The sequence below is a fragment of the Scyliorhinus torazame genome, chromosome 7 (genome assembly GCF_047496885.1).
Source record: "Scyliorhinus torazame isolate Kashiwa2021f chromosome 7, sScyTor2.1, whole genome shotgun sequence".
NCBI lineage: Eukaryota > Metazoa > Chordata > Chondrichthyes > Carcharhiniformes > Scyliorhinidae > Scyliorhinus > Scyliorhinus torazame.
The window spans coordinates 6,474,275-6,493,697 of NC_092713.1; the positions used below are offsets into that span (position 1 = coordinate 6,474,275).

At 55.1% G+C, this 19,423-nt stretch overlaps 1 protein-coding gene and 1 pseudogene across 3 annotated transcripts in view; one reads left to right on the forward strand and one right to left on the reverse strand.

Moving 5' to 3' along the window:
* LOC140426009 (netrin-G1-like) overlaps positions 1-19,423 on the forward strand; it is a 1,091,807-nt gene that overhangs the window by 675,647 nt on the left and 396,737 nt on the right. The window lies entirely within an intron of this gene.
* On the reverse strand, positions 1,828-12,484 carry LOC140427214 (uncharacterized; annotated as a pseudogene).

Here is a 19,423-nt window from a genome sequence, read left to right on the forward strand (position 1 = left end):
TGACAGCAGCAAATATGCCAGCTGATGATCCTAGTCTGGCCCACATACGCGCAGAGACGGCGACTGACCCTCTGCTGCAGCGAGTGATGCGCCACATGACGGAAGGGTGGCTAAAAGGGCAGTGCCCCCAGTTTTATAATGTGCGAGATGATCTCACCAATATAGACGGGGTCCTTATGAAATCGCATAGGATCGTCATTCCACACAGTGTGCGCCAGATGATTCTTCATCAACTACACGAAGGCCACTTGGGCGTCGAAAAATGCAGACGAAGGGCCCGGGAGGCGGTATATTGGCCGGGTATTAATGAAGACATAGCCAACATGGTGCTCAACTGCACAACCTGTCAGAGGTTTCAGCCAGCGCAACCTCCGGAAACACTTCTACCACACGAGATGGTGACGTCCCCCTGGGCGAAGGTGGGTGTTGACCTATTTCACGCGCTCGGCAGAGATTACATTGTTATTATAGACTACTTCTCAAACTACCCGGAAGTCATGCCTCTCCATGATCTGACGTCGTCCGCAGTCATTGGGGCCTGCAAGGAAACGTTTGCTCGCCATGGCATTCCAAGGACTGTCATGTCAGACAATGGACCTTGTTTTGCCAGCCGTGAATGGTCGTCCTTTGCCGCAGCATATGGTTTCACTCATGTGACATCCAGCCCTCTGCATCCACAATCGAACGGGAAGGCTGAAAAGGGTGTCCACATCGCAAAGCGGCTCCTGTGCAAGGCGGCTGATGCCGGATCGGACTTTAACCTTGCCTTGCTGGCCTATCGATCGACCCCGTTATCCACGGGCCTCTCGCCAGCGCAGCTACTAATGGGTCACTCCCTCAGGACGACGGTACCTTCCGTCCTGGCACCGACAACAGACCATGAGGCGGTTCTTCGGAACATGCAACTGCAGCGTGATCGCCAGAAAGGGCGGTACGACACACGAGCGACGGACCTGCCCCCCCTGTCCTCCGGAGACAAAGTACGCGTCCATCAACCGTATGGTGGCTGGTCAGCACCGGCCGAAGTCCTCCGACAAGTGGCTCCCCGCTCGTTCCTGGTTCGCATGCCGGATGGTTCCGTGCGTCGCCGCAATCGGCGCGCCCTTCGCCGACTTCCACGCTCACAGCCACACAACACGCCAGATCCTCAACAGGCTTCCGAGGATGACTTTGTGGAGCTGCCGCACATCACGCCCTTTCCATCGCCACCCATGGCCATGCCTGCACAGCAGCCGGTGGTTCTTGATCCACCCTTAAGGCGGTCAACCCGAATTCGTCGCAAACCCATTAGAATGGACTTATAATACAGTTCATATGCTTAATAAGTTGGACAATTTTACATGATAACCTGTTGTTGTTTATCGTTCCAGATGTCGTCTGACTGGGCAACTGATCAAATTTTTTTTTTCTTCTTCTCTCGTTCGCATTTCTGTTATGTTATGGTACAACTGGATTCATGTGACGCACTCGACATCGCCCCATGTACATAGTTCCGTCATAGACACATGCTGCACACGACACACACACACTCTTAGATGCACTCACGTCACGATCATATTTATTACCACGTAGGCACATATCTTTGTAAAAAGGGGGGATGTCATGATATTCAAACACACACATCATGATGGACACACTAACAGGCAAATCAGAGTACACAACACCACAACCAATCACAGACAAGAACACCAACCACATAAAAAGCACGAGCACGACACCTGGAGGTCAGTAGGTCTGGGGAGAAGGGAACAGAAAGAGCTGATGAAACACCACAAGCAGGGAGCCCCCCACGTGCAGAGTGCAAAGACCAAGTTGTAAATAGTGAGTTTAAATAAAGAAGTGTTGTACCATATGCAACTGTGTTGGCTCATCTGTGTGTCAGAACACCCAACACCACACCCCCTAGTAATTGACCCCTCCACCCCGGGGAAAGCCTCTGACTATCCACTCTGTCTATGCCCCTCATAATTTTGTAGACCTCTATCAGGTCTCCCCTCAACCTCCTTTCTAGTGAGAACAAACCGAGTTTATTCAACCGCTCCTCATAGCTTATGCCCTCCATACCAGGCAACATTCTGGTAAATCTCTTCTGCACCCTCTCTAAAGCCTCCACATCCTTCTGGTAGTGTGGCGACCAGAATTGAACACTATACTCCAAGTGTGGCCTAACGAAGGTTCTATACAGCTGCAACATGACTTGCCTTTTAAAAAAAATAATCTTTATTGTCACAAGTAGGCTTATATTAACACTGCAATGAAGGTACTATAAAAATCCCCTAGTCACCACATCCTGGCGCCTGTTCGGGTACACAGAGGGAGAATTCAGAATGCCCAAATTATCTAACAGCACGTCTTTCGGGACTTGTGGGAGGAAACCGGAGGAAACCCGCGCAGACACGGGGAGAACGTGCAGACTCCGCACAGACAGTGACCCAAGCCGGGAATCAAGCCTGGGACCCTGGAGCTGTGAAGCCATAGTGCTAACCACTGGGCTACCGTGCTGCCCACGATTTGCCAATTTTTAAACTCAGTGCCCCGGCTGATGAAGGCAAGCAGGCTGGGTGCTGCTTCACTGCCTTCTCCGCGCTGCCACTTTCAGTGACCTGTGTACTTTTCGTTGATTTCCTCTCAATTCTTCCAAACAGTTTCCTGGGACGAAATTCTCCGGAAACGGCGCGATGTCCGCTGACTGGCGCCCAAAACGGCGCAAATCAGTCGGGCATCGCGCCGCCCCAAAGGGGCATCTTTGGGGGCCGAGCCCCAACCTTAAGGGGCTAGGCCCACTCCGGACGAATGTCCGCCCCGCCAGCTGGCGGAAAAGGCCTTTGGTGCCCCGCCAGCTGGCGTGGAAATGACATCTCCGGGCGGCGCATGCGGGGGAGCGTTAGGACCGCTGTCACTTTCCCGCGCATGCGCAGTGGAGGGGGTCTCTTCCGCCTCCGCCATGGTGGAGACCGTGGCGAAGGCGGAAGGAAAAGAGTGCCCCCACGGCACAGGCCCGCCCGCGGATCGGTGGGCCCCGATCGCGGGCCAGGCCACCATGGGGGCACCCCCCGGGACCAGATCGCCCCGCGTCCCCCCCAGGACCCCGGAGCCCGCCCGCGCCGCCTTGTCCCGCCGGTAAGGTAGGTGGTTTAACCCACGCCGGCGGGACAGGCATTTTAGCGGCGGGACTTCGGCCCATACGGGCCGGAGAATCGCGGGGGGGGGGGCCGCCAACCGGCGTGGCGCGATTCCCGCCCCTGCCGAATATCCGGTGGTGGAGAATTCGACAACCGGCGGGGGCGGGATTCACGCAGCCCCCGGCGATTCTCCGACCTGGCGTGGGGTCGGAGAATCTCGCCCCTGGTTCTGGAAGTAAATCTTGTGGGCTGGATTCTCCGATTCTGGGGCTACGTCCCACTCTGGCATGGGAACGGCAGCAAAGCGCAACATGGTCACAAATTCCCCGTTTGGCTGGGGTGTAGCAGGCCGGCAGCGGACAGCGCCCGGCCCCAGCTGCCGATACGGCCCGGCGAATTGCCAGGTCCGTGGCCGCACATGCGCACGATGGCGGCCTGCAGTGGCCGCGCTGTGCTACATGGCACCTGTCGCTTGCGAAAGTGGTCCGCCAAATAGTCCCCCCCTTCAGCTGGCTCATGCGCCCCAGTACTCCTCCCCCCCCCCCCCCCCCCCCCCCGCAGTGCCCCCAGCCCCTGATGAAGTCCCCCCCTGCCCGCGGATCAGCCCTACCCGGACTGTGGCGCCGAGTTCCCGACGGATGAGACCACACGCGACTGACGCTGTCGGGAACTCGGCCGGTCGGGGGCGGAGCATCCGGGGGTGGAACTCAGGCAATGTCCTGAGGCCGTCGATACAGCGTGGAGGGGGCGGAGCATCACGAAAGCGGCGCCGCCCCCGATTTGGTCGGGAACTTTGAATCTCTAGCCGATCGCCAAACACGATATCGCCGTCGGCAACCGGAGAATCCAGACCCCGTGACCCTGTGATTCGATGCTTCATTCCGCCTTGTTCCCTTCTGAAGTTAGGAGTCACATTCACTATTTTGCAATACTCTGGGATTTGACTCTGAAACCAAGGCAATATCCATTGGAATCACAGATATTCTGCACCAATTCCTTCAGAACATTGGGATGAAAGTTGTCCGATTCAGGAGCTTTCTGCAACTTGAGCATTAACAACCTGCATCACACATTGACTTGTGCCTTGTCGACGGCAGACGGGCTTTCGGGAGTCTGAATGTGAGTTAATCTCTGCAGAGGTTCCAGCATCTGACCTGCTCTTGTCGCCACAGTATTTTTATGGTTGGTAATAATAATCGCTTATTGTCACAAGTTGGCTTCAATGAAGTTACTGTGAAAAGCCCCTAGTCGCCACATTCCGGCGCCTGTTCGGGGAGCTGGTACGGGAATTGAACCCACGCTGCTGGCCTTGTTCTGCATTACAAGCCAGCTGTCCAAGAGGAGGAAGGTTTTACTGCAGCTGTACAGGGCATTGATCAGACCACACCTGGATACTGTGTACAGTTTTGGTCTCCTTATTTGATAAAATATATAATTGCGTGAGAAGCAGTTCAGAGAAAGTTCACTGGAGACATTGGGATGTGTGGCTTATCCCATGAAGAAATGTTGGAGAGGCTGGGTCGATACCCACTGGGGGTTAGAAGGATAAGAGGTGATCTGATTGAAACACATAAGATCCTGAGGGTTTAGAACTTGGAGACACAGTTTAGGAATAAGGGGCAGGATTCTCTGTCCCGGTACGCTCGGATTATGTTCCCCAGTGGAATGGAGATTCGGGTTTAATGCACTATTTGCATGTATTTAGTGGGCCCGGTGACCTCCTCTGATTTTCCATTCCCCACAGTGAGGAATCACGGACTTGGATCACTTCTGGTCACGGCAATTGTGAACCTGATATAGCGGACCTCGCGGTAGGTCAAGGGGGCAACGGTTGCTCCCTCGGCACATCGTGGTGTCCATCATGCCAGGGCCATGCTGGAAGAGACCAATCGAGCCCATCCGAGGGCCAACTGCCTGCAGGAATGCAATGTTTGCAAACATGTGCACATCAAAGTGATGTAAGTGCATTCCCAACACTAAGGACATTCCAATCACTCAAGCGTGTGATTTCACTAGCTTACCTCTCTCTGGTGTGGTCAATGTTTACAAACATTGGGGTTTAACCACTTAGGACACTGACCTGTGAGGGGATATGAATGGATCAAAGCTGCAGAAGGTTTTTACAAGCTGTTAATCACACATGGCTACTGGAAAGCTATGAATGGCTTGCAGGAAGTGGATCTGTGGGATCCAGATGCAGGCACAGCTGCTCTCATTGGAGGAATGGGCACGGTGGATCTACAAGGTATGTATTACAGACAGGGATCCCTTTTCTGGGGCTGGAGTCTGAGTGTGGGGGGGGTCTGTTGAGGAGGTTCCCTTAGGCAGGGGTCCCTGTGGGGGGTCCCCCTATATGGGTCTGCAGTATGAGGACTGCCTATTCCGGATGGCAGCCCGGTCGTGGGATTCCCTGAGAATCCCGCATATTCCACGCCAAGCATGAATTTACACGCTGTGGAATGCTGATTTGCATCCCGCAAATGTGGCAAAATCACGTTCAGCCACGGGGCGGAGAATCGCCGGTGATGCCGAAACCGGACCTTTCGCGATGCTTCGCCCCTGAAAAGCCAACTCAGTCCAGCGCCGCCACAGTCGGGGGAGGGCCGATCCGCGGGCAGGGGGGCCAAATGCAGGGCTGGGGGCACGGTTGTGGGGCAGTCCGGGGCGCGCAAGCTGGCCGACGGGGGGGGGGGGACGGGACTTTTTCACGGGCCAGGTCCGCGAACAACATGAAGCATGGCGTGGTCGCAGCTGGCTGCCGCCATGTGCATGCACGGACCCGGCAATTCCCCAGGCCCCGGCTGCCTCCCTGCGAGCACCCCCCCCACCGCACCCCCCGGGAACGGAGAATCGGTGGCTGTTTCACGACGATTGTCCCGTCGTGAAACGCCCCCGTTTTCACATCGCGTGGGGACTTCGGGCTGGATTCTCTGTTTTTGGGACTATGTCCCCAGGCCGGGGTCAAAACTGTGGAGCTTCCCGTCAGAAGGACTGGTCTGATATTCCCAGCCCTGCAGGGGGCTGGCAGGGACACAGCATAAATCTGACAGCTCTTGCTGCAGATACGGGCCCCCGCACGCCCGGGTCGGAGGCTGCGCAGGCGCACGGCGGCAACCTCCAGTGGCTGCGCCGTGCTCCAGGACAGACTCGGACCGCGGAGCTGAACACTGAAAACAAATCGGCCGCGCACACGACACTGACCGCCTGCTCAAACATTGCCAGGCTGCGGGTAAGCCCCCCCTGCCCTCCAATTGGCCCGCCCCCAGTCCGCAGTTGCCACGCTAGTATCCCGATTGGCAGGACCACATTAGATCCACGCCATCGGGATTTCAGCCGGTTGGGGGCGGAGAATGGAGGGTCGTGCCTCCAGCAATGGCCCCAGATCGGTCCTACGCGGCGTCGCGTACTCTCCGAGTACGGGTTGGTTTAGCACACTGGGCTAAATCGCTGGCTTTGAAAGCAGACCAAGGCAGGCCAGCAGCACGGTTCAATTCCCGTAACAGCCTCCCCGAACAGGCGCCAGAATGTGGCGACTAGGGGCTTTTCACAGTAACTTGATTGAAGCCTACTTGTGACAATAAGCGATTTCCATTTCATTTTCATTTTTGGGGCCAGCAGAATGGGGGAACCGGCACCGGTCCCGATTCCGTACGGGAAAATTGATTGTCGGCCCCGGTGCCGGCCGTGATTACGGTGTCAGGGTGTGGAAAATCTAGTCCTTAGTCTCCACAACAGAGAATCCAACCGCTAGTCTCCCAAATGGAGAATCCCGCCCAAATGGTTTACTTTTAGATGAGGAAAATGTTTTCCTCTATAGTGTACACTGTATTGGATGCAGTGTAAGTGTATTTTATGAGGTGTACACTGTATTTGATGAAGTGTACACTGTATTTGATGTAGTGTACACTGTATTTGATGAAGTGTAGACTGTATTTGATGAAGTGTACACTGTATTTGATGTAGTGTACACTGTATTTGATGTAGTGTACACTGTATTTGATGAAGTGTAGACTGTGTTTGATGCAGTGTGCACTGTATTTGATGCAGTGTGCACTGTATTTGATGTAGTAGTGTACACTATTTGATGAAGTGTAGACTGTATTTGATGCAGTGTGCACTGTATTTGATGTAGTGTACACTGTATTTGATGAAGTGTAGACTGTATTTGATGCAGTGTGCACTGTATTTGATGCAGTGTGCACTGTATTTGATGTAGTGTGCATTGTATTTGATGTAGTGTACACTGGATTTGATGAAGTGTAGACTGTAGTTGATGCAGTGTGCACTGTATTTGATGAAGTGTACACTGTATTTGATGAAGTGTGCACTGTATTTGATGTAGTGTGCACTGTATTTGATGAAGTGTGCACTGTTTTTGATGAAGTGTACACTGTAGTTGATGCAGTGTGCACTGTATTTGATGAAGTGTGCACTGTATTTGATGTAGTGTACACTGGATTTGATTAAGTGTACACTGTATTTGATGAAGTGTGCACTGTATTTGATGAAGTGTGCACTGGATTTGATGAAGTGTACACTGTATTTGATGAAGTGTGCACTGTATTTGATGAAGTGTGCACTGTATTTGATGAAGTGTGCACTGTGATGAAGTGTGCACTGTATTTGATGAAGTGTGCTCTGTATTTGATGAAGTGTGCACTGTATTTGATGCAGTGTGCACTGTATTTGATGAAGTGTGCACTGTATTTGATGAAGTGTGCACTGTATTTGATGAAGTGTGCTCTGTATTTGATGAAGTGTGCACTGTATTTGATGCAGTGTGCACTGTATTTGATGCAGTGTGCACTGTATTTGATGAAGTGTGCACTGTATTTGATGAAGTGTGCACTGTATTTGATGCAGTGTGCACTGTATTTGATGAAGTGTGCACTGTATTTGATGAAGTGTGCACTGTATTTGATGAAGTGTGCACTGTATTTGATGACGTGTGCTCTATATTCTAAGTGCTGCTATACTGATGAGTTACACCGTACCAGGACCATGTCACTATTTTACTTCCTTTAAATTCTGTCATTTTGAAGGAAGATGTAGTTGATCAGAAATCGTCGTCTCAGCGAATTCACTACACGTGTTGTGAAGCTCACTGGAACTGTCGACATAAAGGAAGGATCATCACTACTTCTGTAGAAACACAGTCTGTGACTTGCTCGGCTAAAAGTCTGACAACCAATTATTTCTGAATCCCAGCACCAATTATGAAGATCCAATTGAATCGTGACAGCTGGCGAATGTTCGAGTTCCTGGTCTGATCTTTTAAACAAAGCCGTGCATTTCTATAGCAGCATTTATTACCCTGCCATGTCCCAGAGCACCTTCCAACCAATGAAGTAATTTACAACTCGAGTCAGTTTATAACATAGAAAATACAGCAGACAAATTAAACAGAACAAGATTCTTTCCATAGATCAGATAATAACCAGATGCTATTGGGATTATTAATATCAGTGTCCATTCCTCTGTCAGCTCTTCATACAGAACAACAGGAGACCATTCGGCCCATTGTCTCCATGTCAGCTCTTTGAAAAGTCGATCCAATTATCCCACTCCTCATTTCCCCCAGGGCCCTGAATCAATTCCCGTTTCAAAGTATTTTAGTTTGACACAATGGGGCTGAGGAGAGGCTCCAGTCAGTGGATTGAAGCCCATTGTGCCAACTTTAACCCCATTTTATCCTCAAACTGACCAAAATCTCAATCCCGATCCACAATCGACAGGAAACTCAACTCGACATTAATCGATACGGTCTCTTTATTCCCGGATCAGAGTCCCTCAGTGCGCTATTTCCTTTGGGAATGTTCCCCACACTCTGCAGCTAACAGATGAAAAGCTCAGAATGATTTATTCCTGTTGTGACGCTAACTAATTGACCCCTGACCCTGTTGACAACGGATGGATTTTTCAATCGACCAGTTTGAATGATGAGGAATTCGGTTCCGTCTTCTGTTATTTTCTATTTCCCATTTCCTGTATTATCCACCCACACATTAAAATCTAAACACAAATACAGACAGACTGGAAAGGTCAAGGGTTCAAGTCGCACTGCAGAAACCTGAACACAGAATCCAGTCTGATAACCCCAGTGTTGTCCCGTCAATATGACGCGCGGCAGGTTGAGGTAATGTCAATTGAAGGCTTTATTAAGCAAAACTTTATCCCCAGCAGCGTGGTTACAGAATGCAGCTGCTGAGGGAAATGGAGGGAAAAGCTGGGTTCTTATACCGGCATTTCTGGGTGGAGTCCAGTAGGTGGCAGATCCTATCAGGACCCAGCATCCCTCCACCAATAGTCTGTCGGCACGTGGTGTACCGTATTACCCCTAATACATACCACCACATTCACCCCTTGTTGAAAAAGAACCCGGCGGGATGGTGGTTCGCATGGTGGTAGGGGTTTACAGAGTCAGTACTGTGCCGTAACTTTGAACAAGAAACAAAATTGTCGCTTTAACTGGGCCAACGGGCCAAACAGGGTCGACATGATGCCATAACTATAACAAGACACAATAACTGAAAACGTTGAGAGTTAAACTGATTCGATGAGCCGGATGGGCGCCCTGGTCGTCCTTTCCGATCGTCTCGGGTATGGTGGTGATGGCGCTGGCTCGAGTCCCGTCGACTCTGGGAGCGTAGCGCTGTCCCCTGTGTCCTTACTCCTGGGCGGGTCTGGGAGGAGAACCGAACCCCCCGGGAAGGGGGTGGCTGCGGGATGAACCGGCGGGAGTGAGGAGGTGGTGATTGGCGTTGGGGGGGTGTGGGTAGCTCCGGCGGGCGCCAGATCTCGCAGGGAGACCGTGTCCTGTCGCCCATTGGGGTACTCCACATAGGCGTATTGCGGGTTGGCGTGAAGGAGATGCACCCGCTCCACCAACGGATCTGACTTGTGCGCCCGCACATGTTTCCGGAGCAGAATGGGTCCCGGAGCTGCTAGCCAGGTCAGAAGTGGCATTCCAGAGGAGGACTTCCTAGGAAAGAGGAGGCGCTCGTGAGGCGTTTGGTTCGTGGTGGTGCACAGCAGGGACTGGATAGAGTGAAGGGCATCCGGGAGGGCTTCCTGCCAGCGGGAAATTGGGAGGCTCCTAGACCGGAGGGCCAGCAGGACGGCCTTCCAGACCGTTCCAGTCTCCTTTTCTACCTGCCCATTCCCCCGGGGGTTGTAACTGGTCGTCCTGCTCGAGGCTATGCCCTTGCTGAGCAGGAATTGACGCAGTTCGTCACTCATAAAGGAGGACCCCCTGTCGCTATGGATATAGTCGGGGAAACCGAACAGTGTAAAAATGGTACCGAGGGCTTTAATGACCGTGGCCGCTGTCATGTCGGGGCAGGGGATGGCGAAAGGGAAATGGGAGTATTCGTCAACGACGTTCAGGAAGTACGCGTTGCGATCAGTGGAGGGGAGGGGGCCTTTGAAATCCAAACTGAGGTGTTCAAAGGGTCGAGAGGCCTTAACCAGGTGCGCTCTATCTGGCCTGAAAAAGTGCGGTTTGCACTCAGCGCAGATCTGGCAGTTCCTGGTGACTGTTCGGTCGTCCTTGACGGAGTAAGGGAGGTTGCGAGCCTTGAGGAAGTGGTAGAAACGAGTGACCCCTGGGTGGCAGAGGTCCTCGTGGAGGGCTTGTAGACGGTCCACATGTACGTTGGCACATGTGCCGCGAGATAGGGCATCGGACGGCTCGTTCAGCTTTCCGGGACGGTACAAGATCTCATAATTGAAGGTGGAGAGTTCGATCCTCCACCGCAAGATCTTGTCGTTCTTGATCTTGCCCCGCTGTGCGTTATCGAACATGAAGGCAACCGAGCGTTGGTCAGTGAGGAGAGTGAATCTTCTACCGGCCAGGTAATACCTCCAGTGTCGCACAGCTTCCACTATTGCTTGTGCCTCCTTTTCCACTGAGGAGTGGCGGATTTCTGAAGCGTGGAGGGTTCGGGAGAAGAGGGCCACGGGTCTGCCTGCTTGGTTGAAGGTGGCCGCCAGAGCTACATCTGATGCGTCGCTCTCGACCTGGAAGGGGAGGGACTCATCGATGGCGCGCATCGTGGCCTTTGCGATATCCGCTTTGATGTGGCTAAAGACCTGGCAAGCCTCTGTCGACAGGGGGAAGGTAGTAGTCTGTATTAGCGGGCGGGCCTTGTCGGCGTATTGTGGAACCCACTGGGCGTAATAAGAAAAGAAGCCCAGGCAACGTTTCAGGGCTTTGGCACAGTGGGGGAGAGGGAACTCCATGAGGGGGCGCATGCGTTCAGGGTCGGGGCCTATCACTCCATTACGCACTACGTAGCCCAGGATGGCTAGACGGTCGGTGCGGAACATGCATTTTTCCTTGTTGTAAGTGAGGTTCAGGGCGTGAGCGGTCTGGAGGAATTTTTGGAGGTTGGCGTCGTGGTCCTGCTGGTCGTGGCCGCAGATGGTGACGTTGTCGAGATACGGGAACGTGGCCCGCAAACTGTGCTGGTCACATCGGTCCATTTCTTGTTGGAAGACCGAGACTCCACTCATGACGCCAAATGGAACCCTTAAAATGTGGTATAACCGCCCGTCTGCTTCGAAGGCAGTATAGTTGCGGTCACCGGGGCGGATGGGGAGCTGGTGGTAGGCGGACTTGAGGTCTACGGTGGAAAAAACCTTGTACTGTGCAATCCGATTGACCATGTCGGATATGCGGGGGAGAGGGTACACATCTAGCTGAGTGTACCTGTTGATGGTCTGACTATAGTCGATGACCATCCTCTGTTTCTCCCCGGTCTTAACGACTACCACCTGTGCTCTCCAGGGACTGTTGCTAGCCTGGATGATGCCTTCCTTCAGCAGCCGCTGGACTTCGGACCGGGTAAATGCTCGGTCCTGGGCGCTGTACCGTCTGCTCCTTGTAGCGATGGGTTTGCAATCCGGGGTGAGGTTCGCAAACAAGGAAGGCGGTTCAACCTTGAGGACCGCGAGGCCGCAGACAGTCAGTGGGGGTAGAGGGCCGCCAAATTTAAAAGTTAAACTCTGGAGGTTGCATTGGAAGTCCAACCCTAGGAGTGTGGGCGCACAGAGATGGGGGAGGACATACAGCCGGTAATTTCGGAACTCCCTCCCCTTCACCGTTAGGTTAGCGATGCAGAACCCCGTGATCTGAACGGAGTGGGATCCCGCCGCCAGGAAAATTTTCTGGGTGCTTGGCCGAATTATGAGGGAACAGCGCCTTACCGTGTCCGGATGAATGAAGCTCTCCGTGCTCCCAGAGTCGATAAGACACGGCGTCTCGTAGCCATTCACTAGGACTGTAGTTGCAGTCTGGAGCGTCCGGGGTCGCGACTGGTCGAGGGTCATCGAAGCCAAACGTGGTTGACGAAGTTGGTCATCGTAGTCAGGCAGTATGGGGCCGTCTGTGTCGGGGTCCTTTCCTGACAGCCAAGATGGCGGCATCCACAGATCGCACGCGGTGGGGGGTGGACAAAATGGTGGCGCCCATCTCTCCCTCGTGGCGTCCGGGGTCCAAAATGGCGGCGTCCATTGGTCTCACGTGGGCTGGGGGGGCTGGGTCTGTGGTCCCGTTTCTTCCCCGGAGATAGCGGCGACCACGCGGGACTTGCACACCGTCGCGTAGTGGCCCTTCTTCCCGCAGCTTTTGCAGGTAGCCGCGCGGGCCGGGCAGCGCTGCCGAGGGTGTTTCGGCTGGCCGCAAAAATTGCAGCGGGGCCCCCCTGGTTGGTCTGATGTTTTGGCCGCGCAGGTTTGCGGGGGTGGGGGGGTGCCAGAGTATCGATCGCAGCGGGGGTCCACGGAGCCCAAGGGGCTGCAGTGCGGTCGGGGGCGTAGGCGCGGGCGTTACGCGAGGCCACATCGAGGGATGCCGCCAGGGCCCCGAGCTTCTGTAAGTCCCAGAGATTCTTTCTCCAGAAGCCTCTGGCGGATCTGGGAAGAGGCCAAACCTGCCACATACGCATCGCGGACCAGGAGCTCTGTGTGTTCACTCGCTGTTACCGCCGGGCAGTTGCAGTTTCGACCCAGGATCTGCAGGGCGTTATAAAACTCGTCCAGCGATTCCCCCGGAATTTGCCGTCGTGTGGCGAGCTGGTAGCGAGCAAAACCCTGGTTGGTGGGCCGGATGTAGATATCCTTCAGCGCGGCGATAGCCCAGGTGAAACCGTCCTCGGCCTCGATAAGGGAGTAGACATTGGGACTCCCCCTGGAATAGAGGACCTGCATCTTTTGTTCGTCTGTCGGTTTGCCGGGGGCCGTTCGGAGGTAGCCCTCAAAGCATGCCAGCCAGTGCTTGAAGGTAGAGGCCGAGTTAGCTGCTTGGGGTGCGATGCGCAGGCACTCCGGGGTGATGCGGAGCTCCATGTTCCTTCAATTTAAATTCTGCTTAATAAATTGTAGTACCGTCAATATAACGCGAGGCAGGTTGAGGTAATGTCAATTGAAGGCTTTATTCAGCAAAACTTTATCCCCAGCAGCGTGGTTACAGAATGCAGCTGCTGAGGGTAATGGAGGGAAAAGCTGGGTTCTTATACCGTCATTTCTGGGTTGAGTCCAGTAGGCGGCAGATCCTATCAGGACCTGGCATCCCTCCACCAATAGCCTGTCGGCACGTGGTGTACCGTATTACCCCTAATACATACCACCACACCCAGTGAAACACTGAGGGAGTGCTGCACTGTCAGAGGGTCAGTACTGAGGGAGTGCTGCACTGTCAGAGGGTCAGTACTGAGGGGGTGCCGCACTGTCAGTGGGTCAGTACTGAGGGAGTGCCGCACTGTCAGAGGGTCAGTACTGAGGGAGTGCCGCACTGTCAGAGGGTCAGTACTGAGGGAGTGCCGCACTGTCAGAGGGTCAGTACTGAGGGAGTGCCGCACTGTCAGAGGGTCAGTACTGAGGGGGTGCCGCACTGTCAAAGGGTCAACACTGAGGGAGTGCTGCACTGTCAGAGAGTCAGTACTGAGGGAGTGCCGCACTGTCAGAGGGTCAGTACTGAGGGAGAGCCGCACTGTCAGAGGGTCAGTACTGAGGGAGTGCCGCACTGTCAGAGGGTCAGTACTGAGGGAGAGCCGCACTGTCAGAGGGTCAGTACTGAGGGAGTGCCGCACTGTCAGAGGGTCAGTACTGAGGGAGAGCCGCACTGTCAGAGGGTCAGTACTGAGGGAGTGCTGCGCTGTCAGAGGGTCAGTACTGAGGGAGTGCCGCACTGTCAGAGGGTCAGTACTGAGGGAGTGCTGCACTGTCAGAGGGTCAGTACTGAGGGAGTGCCGCACTGTCACAGAGTCAGTACTGAGGGAGTGCCGCACTGTCAGAGGGTCAGTACTGAGGGAGTGCCGCACTGTCAGAGGGTCAGTACTGAGGGAGGGCTGCACTGTCAGAGGGTCAGTACTGAGGGAGTGCCGCACTGTCAGAGGGTCAGTACTGAGGGAGTGCTGCACTGTCAGAGGGTCAGTACTGAGGGAGTGCTGCACTGTCAGAGGGTCAGTACTGAGGGAGTGCTGCACTGTCAGAGGGTCAGTCCTGGTTGTGGGCTGGGGATGGGGGGCTTGCAGTTTATGGGTCGTTTCCCTCGGGTGGGCGTAAATTTGGCCGCTCTGCAGCATTAATTCCTAACCAAACTGAGGGTCAGATTTGCACCCTTCAGGGGAAGGAAGTCCGGCTCTCGAGAGTTTCCATCCAATCTGATTATCCGCCAGATCTCGCCGATAGCACAGTGGTTAGCACTGTGGCTTCACAGCGCCAGGGTCCCAGGTTCGATTCCCCGCTGGGTCACTGTCTGTGTGGAGTCTGCACGTTCTCCCCGTGTCTGCGTGGGGTTTCCTCCGGATGCTCCGGTTTCCTCCCACAAGTCCCGAAAGACGTGAGGCAGGATTCTCTGAGCCCCCCCGCCGGGCTGGAGAACCCCCCGGGGGGGGGGGGCAGCGTGAATCCCGCTCCGCCGGCTGCCGTATTCTCCGGCGCGGTTTCCGGGCGGGTGCGGGGTTTACGCCGCGCCGGTCGGGAGCCATTGGCAGCGGCCCCCCCCCCCCCGGCAATTCCCCGGGCCCCGACGGGCCGAGCGGCCGTCAGTTCCTGGCCAGTCCCGCCGGCGTGAAATGGACGTGGTCCCACACGGCAGGACCTGGTTGTTACGCCATCCTCGGGCGGGGCCCCCACGGCGGCCTGGCCTGCGATCGGGGCCCACCAATCTGCGGGCAGGCCTGTACCATGGGGGCATTCCTTCCTTCCACGGCGGCCTCTGTTGGGCTCCGCCATGGCCGGCGCGGGCGCAGGAACATGCTGGCGGTTCTGCGCGTGCGCCAACTCGTGCCGACCCTTCGACGCTGGCGCCAACTCCTCTGGCGTCCACCAAGATGAAAATGGACAAGGGGTGCAGGTATGTCCAGACCGTTTTGTGGGGGGAGGGAGATGGGGCAGCTTCGGGGCAGGGTGAGGGGGTGGGTTTTCTGACACCAGGTGGGGAGGCACAATGCAGCGGGAATGATCTGAGTGAGGGGGGCTCCCCAATACACACAGATAACCCCCCCCCCCCAAAAAAAAGGATGTAGCTCATTCCCTTTGCACCCTTTCACTAACCTGAGTGAGAAAGGGCTTTCCTATCCATCGATTCAAGCCCCTCCTAACTTTATTCACTTTATTGAATCTCACTTCAGTCTTCCCTGCTCCAATGAAAACTATTCCAAGCTCTCCCATCTGTCCTCGGAGCTAAACATCTCCATGCCCACCGCCATCCTGCAAAACTGCTCTGCATCCTCTCTTTTTTTATTTGCCAATATTCCGGCATTCCTTCTCCGATTTTTCCTGGTTTCAGACAGTCCAAGGGATCCGGGAACACACATTCCCAGCCCCGAGTCTCTGTGAGCCGCTGCCACTGAGGAGAGAAGGGTCTTCGTTGGAGACCTTTCATTAGAAGGAGGTCGCCCGTTGGGGGAGGAGGGTTGAAAATTGGAATCTGACAGTTGAATGAAATGTGATTGGAATCTCTCAGGACAGATTTACACAGGGCTCTGTCAATAATGGGGGATGAAGCTCTGCTTGTTGAAGATTTAGTGGAGATTCTCATTCTTTCTCCAGTTTGCTCTCCATTCTGTGACACCTCCCTCTGGTCTTCTCATTACTGAAATGTTTTGACACAAACACCAGGTGCAGAGTTCTGGGTTTCATTAACTTGAACAAACATTCATTGCTGCCAGATCACATTCTTTATAATTAAATTCCAAAGCAGCAAATCCCACCGAGCTTGCTGGCAAGATGTCGACTTCAAACTGTCGTTCCTTTATTAAATCAGTCCCCGGGCTGTGGACGTGTCCGGCAAGGACAGTATTTATTGTCCATCCCGAGTGACCCTGAGGAGGTGGCGCTGAGCAGTCCCAACATCAGAAATAGGAGCAGGTTTAGACGCTGAATGCAGGAGAACAAGGGACGTTCCCCAATGGAATGTCTCATCGGAAGAGGGTTCATTTCGGTGGCTGGACAGGGATCCAGCCGGAGTAAAATGGAGCCAAAGATTGAGAGGACATCTGGAACGGAGCAATGGGTGATCTTTCAAGAAGAGTTGGTTTGGGGACAGGCTGGGGACATCTCAACAAGGGTGGAAGTTACTGGAATAAAACCAGGACTCGGTGGATGATGAGGGAGTGAGAGAATGTGACGTTACGATGCTGTTAGACACGGTTAATGTTGAAAGAGACACCTGCACACCCAGAAATTAAATGACAATTCCACCACATGATTTAAATAAAGACAAGCTTTTGTTGTGACTGGTCCATGGACAAGGGGCCCAATTTTTTATCAGCTGTGACGAGCTGCGAGATTCCTCGTTGGCTGACGCCGAAATCGGGAACGCGAATGGGCGGAGAATCGGTTCTGACTCTGAAATCGTGACGCCAAATCGCAATTCTCCATCACTTAGACAGCGGCGTCAATGCGGTCCGGAACGCACGGATAGTAAACTCCGTTTGCATATCATTAGCGGGTCCGCCCCGGTATTCTCCGGTGTCTCTGCGATTCTCCGCCACCGGTGGGCCAAGTTCCCGACAGGATTAGAAATGCCGGCCTCAATTTATCACTTGTCGGGCGGTCCTGAAGGAGAGAATAACATGAGGGGCGAAATTCTCCGATCCCCCGCTGGGTCGGAGAATCGCAGGGGGCTGGCGTGAATCACGCCCCCGCCGGTTGCCAAAGTCTCCGGCACCGGATATTCGGCGGGGGCGGGAATCGCGCCGCGCCGGTTGGCGGGCCCCCCCGCTCGATTCTCCGGCCCGGATGGGCCGAAGTCCCGCCGCTAAAATGCCTGTCCCGCCGGCGTAAATTAAATCACCTACCTTACCGGCGGGACAAGGCGGCGCGGGCGGGCTCCGGGATCCTGGGGGGGCCGCGGGGCAATCTGGCCCCGGGGGGGGCCCCCACGTTGGCCTGGTCCGCGATCGGGGCCCACCGATCCACGGGCGGGCCTGTGCCGTGGGGGCACTCTTTCCCTTCTGCCTCCACCACGGTTTCCACCATGGTGGAGGCGGAAGAGACTCCCTCCACTGCGCATGCGCGGGAAACTGTCAGCGGCCGCTGACGCTCCCGCGCATGCGCCGCCCGGAGATGTCATTTCCGCGCCAGCTGGCGGGGCAGAAATTTGTCCGGCGCAGGCCTAGCCCCTCAATGTTGGGGCTCGGCCCCCAAAGATGCAGAGCATTCCGCACCTTTGGGGCGGCGCGATGCCCGTCTGATTTGCGCCGTTTTGGGCGCCAGTCGGCGGACATCGCGCCGTTTCCGGAGAATTCCGCCCGAGCTTCCACCAACTCCCTCAGTACTGACCCTCTGACAGTGCAGCACTCCCTCAGTACTGACCCTCTGACAGTGCAGCACTCCCTCAGTACTGACCCTCTGACAGTGCAGCACTCCCTCAGTACTGACCCTCTGACCATGCAGCACTCCCTCAGTACTGACCCTCTGACAGTGCGGCACTGCCTCAGTACTGACCCTCTGACAGTGCTGCGCTCCCTCAGCACTGACCCTCTGACAGTGCAGCACTCCCTCAGTACTGACCCTCTGACAGTGCAGCACTCCCTCAGTACTGACCCTCTGACAGTGCGGCACTCCCTCAGTACTGACTCTCTGACAGTGCAGCACTCCCTCAGTGTTGACCCTCTGACAGTGCAGCGCTGCCTCAGTACTGACCCTCTGACATTGCAGCACTCCCTCAGTCCTGCCCCTCTGACAGTGCAGCACTCCCTCAGTACTGCCCCTCTGACAGTGCAGCACTGCCTCAGCACTGACCCTCTGACAGTGCAGCACTCCCTCAGTACTGACCCTCTGACAGTGCAGCACTCCCTCAGTACTGACCCTGTGACAGAGCAGCAGTCCCTCAGTACTGACCCTCTGACAGTGCGGCACTCCATCAGTACTGACCCTCTGACAGTGCAGCACACCCTCAGCACTGACCCTCTGACAGTGCAACACTCCCTCAGTACTGACCCTCTGACAGTGCAGCACACCCTCAGCACTGACCCTCTGACAGTGCAGCACTCCCTCAGTACTGACCCTCTGACAGTGCAGCACTCCCTCAGTACTGACCCTCTGACAGTGCGGCACTCCCTCAGTACTGACCCTTTGACAGTGCAGCACTCCCTCAGTACTGACCCTGTGACAGTGCAGCACTCCCTCAGTATTGACCCTCTGACAGTGCAGCACTCCCTCAGTACTGACCCTCTGACAGTGCGGCACTCCCTCAGTACTGACCCTCTGACAGTGCAGCACTCCCTCAGTACTGACCCTCTGACAGTGCGGCACTCCATCAGTACTGACCCTCTGACAGTGCAGCACACCCTCAGTACTGACCCTCTGACAGTGCGGCACTCCCTCAGTACTGACCCTCTGACAGTGCGGCACTCCCTCAGTACTGACCCTCTGACAGTGCGGCACTCCATCAGTACTGACCCTCTGACAGTGCAGCACTCCCTCAGTACTGACCCTCTGACAGTGCGGCACTCCCTCAGTACTGACCCTCTGACAGTGCGGCACTCCATCAGTACTGACCCTCTGACAGTGCAGCACTCCCTCAGTACTGACCCTCTGACAGTGCGGCACTCCCTCAGTACTGACCCTCTGACAGTGCAGCACTCCCTCAGTACTGACCCTCTGACAGTGCGGCACTCCATCAGTACTGACCCTCTGACAGTGCAGCACACCCTCAGCACTGACCCTCTGACAGTGCAACACTCCCTCAGTACTGACCCTCTGACAGTGCAGCACACCCTCAGCACTGACCCTCTGACAGTGCAGCACTCCCTCAGTACTGACCCTCTGACAGTGCAGCACTCCCTCAG